The sequence below is a fragment of the Pecten maximus genome, unplaced genomic scaffold (assembly GCF_902652985.1).
Source record: "Pecten maximus unplaced genomic scaffold, xPecMax1.1, whole genome shotgun sequence".
Classification (NCBI taxonomy): Eukaryota; Metazoa; Mollusca; class Bivalvia; order Pectinida; family Pectinidae; genus Pecten; species Pecten maximus.
Genome location: NW_022981621.1, coordinates 4,713 through 7,917, shown reverse-complemented (window position 1 = coordinate 7,917; position 3,205 = coordinate 4,713). Strand labels below are relative to the sequence as shown.

The following is a 3,205-nucleotide window of genomic DNA, read 5'->3' as shown; positions in this document are numbered from 1 at the left end:
TATTTTAAAAAGCCAATGCCCCAAATGGGTTTTTGGGGGTTTTCAAAAGAAAAACATTTGAATCAATGACTATTAACCACTTAGAAGGGAACACTGTCTATGATGATATAGACATTAAGTCATCAAGATCACACATCCGATTTGGAGGAACGGACCAATGACCTAAAACAAAGGGTAAAATAGATATATAGCTGTGAATGGTATGCTGTCCACAACAATTAAAAAAAAAAAAAATTGAAATCAACACAGTATACTGACAGTAAATGTGTACATAACTTTAAAAATTTGTACTTAGTCTACATCTTCAACCAATTCTCAGAAATAAAGACAAATTTGAAATTAAAATTAAAATTTGTGAATGGGAAAGTGTCTGTTTTTAATTGGCTTTGCTTGTCCTGGTCAGGAGTACTAGCGCCATACTTTCACTTAAAGTTACAAAATAAAGTATGTATGTGCCATGTGTCCAGTACTCCTCAGAGATATTACGTTGGTGTGGGCATGCGTATCTCTGCTTACTAATTCGAGTTTTGGGGGGTGAGTGTTTTGACTACCTTTAGAGACAACCAGATCAGGAACCATTCAGTGGCCCAAAGCTCAGAGTAACCGATTGTTCCAGCCACACAGCAGGCCAAACAGATGATGATGAATACTACATGTACGGGATGTACATAGAGTTGGTGACCATGTACAATGTGACACAGGGACAAGAGCTGAAGAATACAGTGAAGTTTGATGATACAAAGACATGTGGATACAGTAGATAAATATCAACAACATAAATACATTTATCTTAATCAGGATAAATAAATATATAGTACATATTCTATAAGCCAGTATATAATATCTTCTAGCCAATTGCAGCTAGGCCAGAGGAATTTTCTTACCCCATCTGGTAGAAATGAGAGTTGTCTAGAAAGCCAACAAGGGTCCGGGTTTGATTCTCAGTGGTGGCATTGTAATAAATATAATTTATGATTTCTGCTGTTAAACACTTATCCCAATTATATAGTGCTCCCTAGTTTCACCGTTAGGGGACTAATAATTTAGTGCAGTGAACTTCATAAAACCAAATTTTAAGACATATGTACATTAACCTAAAGAAGATCAATAATAAGGTTCAATTAAGATTAATAAATAAGTACATTTATTTTGAGTTGAATTTAATTCTCTACTCACCATTAGTACAGTAATGTATGTAAAAAGGACACAGATCACAGACAGCAGTATAACAAAATAGGGAGCCCAACTGTCAAATGAATTGTACATGAACCTGTAACATAAAACAAAGCACCTGTTACACTTCACCAGTCAAAAACAGACTCATTATAATATAACATATAGCTAACATATGTTAATCAGCATCTTCAATAACTAAATCAAAGTACTGAAAGTACTGTAGGAGGCGTTAGTCAGATGTAAAAGGAGATATTGAAATAAAGCGAGAATACAAATTAAACTGATATCAAACATGACTAAACATTTCCACTTAAGTGTGTCAAACCAACCGGACATAATGGTTTTCACAGTCCTGATGAATGTAATGGTTTAGACGTTCCGATATACATAATGGTTTTAACCATCTTAAAGTTTCAAACCTACTTCTAAAAGTAGTTTAAACATTTCTTATTCAATCAAACCTTTACTTAAGAAGTCAAACATTTTAAATTTTTTCAAATCAACTTCTACTTAGGTACATGTCATTAACATTCATACTTTAAACCATCTTTTATATTTTTAAGTAGTTCAAAATTTGCATTTATGTGTTTAAAAACAAACTTATATTTTAGGCCTGGGTATTAGAAATGTCGAAACAATATGATATGCATTTCGATAAGTTTATTAACAATACACGATATGTATTGAAAATACAGGAAGTGTCTGCTACTTTTTTTGTTGAAAGTGTGCAATGTCTTTCAATATCTTGTAAACAAAGTTGTTATTCCTTTCTATTTTGATCTTAGAAAATATCAAAATTAGCATGACGGCTTTTAAAAGTTATTACACTTTTTTTTCAACAAATACCTCATTTGTTAAGGACAATATTTTAAAATTAGATATCAATTCCATCTATTTTAATAGATCCAATGTCAATATTAACAATAAACTGTGATTTGTGATTTGTTGCTTTTTAATTTACCAGCAAGATGTAGATAATAGCCTAGTAGCTATAGGTACTGTATATAAATATACAGCGTTTTACATGCAAAATATGAAGAAAACTTTTCATATTTGATATCAATTCAATATGATTGTATAAGTCCCTTGGGGGTGGGGAAAGAACCCTGGGCCTATTTTTACATCAGGATTGTGTTAATCTCTTGGTCAATTTGGCTTAATTGACATAAAATAACTTCTTCTCTGAAACTAAGCAATCGATATAGCTCATACTTGACTGGTAGCATCATTTTGGGTAGGGATTCAAAATTGTAAAAATGGTGGGGTTGACCCCTGGGGGGGCAGGGTCAAAAGGGGTCAATTGGTTTCTCTGTTATGGATATAACTCAACATTGGTGTGGTAGCAATCCCTATGGGGTTGTACCCAAAGTCAATTTCATTTCATGGATTAATTGCACAATTTGGTATAAAACCTGCATTGTATGGTAGCATGGTTATGGGTGGGTATTCAAAATTGTACGAATGTTTGGGTTAACTCCCGGGGGCTGAAGGATGGGACCAAAATAGGTCAATTTCGCTAAATTGACATTTTTAGAATAACAATAAACCAATGTACATGTACCCATATAAAATGCTTATGATATATTGACATAGAAATACCAGCGACAAAATAAACTTAAGCATCATTCTTGTTTCATATCTCATAAAACCAGTGAGCGATACAGGCCCTCGGGGCCTCTTGTTTTATCTGTGAAACCATTCAGATCCCAACTCCATAATCTTGCTGGACACCCCTTTTGAGCCAACAATTGAATTGCAATTTATGGATAATTTTTAATTTTGGCAAGAAAACATTCTTTAAAGGGCATGTCTGCATCATTTTTAATAATTTGCCCTTGAAACTTCGCACACACCTTCATAGAGCCGGTTCTTTAAAATGTGAATGAAGGTCAAGGTCAGAGAGATAAACTCAATATTTGTAGCCAGTCACACATATTACATGTACTGTTTGCCAAATATCCAGCCTTCATGTGTATGTGCAGTTTGTGGGTCATTTTTAATTTTGGTAGGAATTTCTTTTAAAAGTGCA

At 33.5% G+C, this 3,205-nt stretch overlaps 1 long non-coding RNA gene across 1 annotated transcript; it reads right to left on the bottom strand.

Moving 5' to 3' along the window:
• Positions 1-119: 119 nt before the first annotated feature.
• LOC117320160 lies at positions 120-1,282 on the bottom strand. Its single transcript, XR_004530934.1, has 3 exons — positions 1,177-1,282; positions 552-710; positions 120-162 (listed from the first exon to the last, which is right to left on the bottom strand). It is a non-coding gene; the product is annotated as an uncharacterized LOC117320160 (long non-coding RNA).
• Between the last annotated feature and the right edge of the window lie 1,923 nt (positions 1,283-3,205).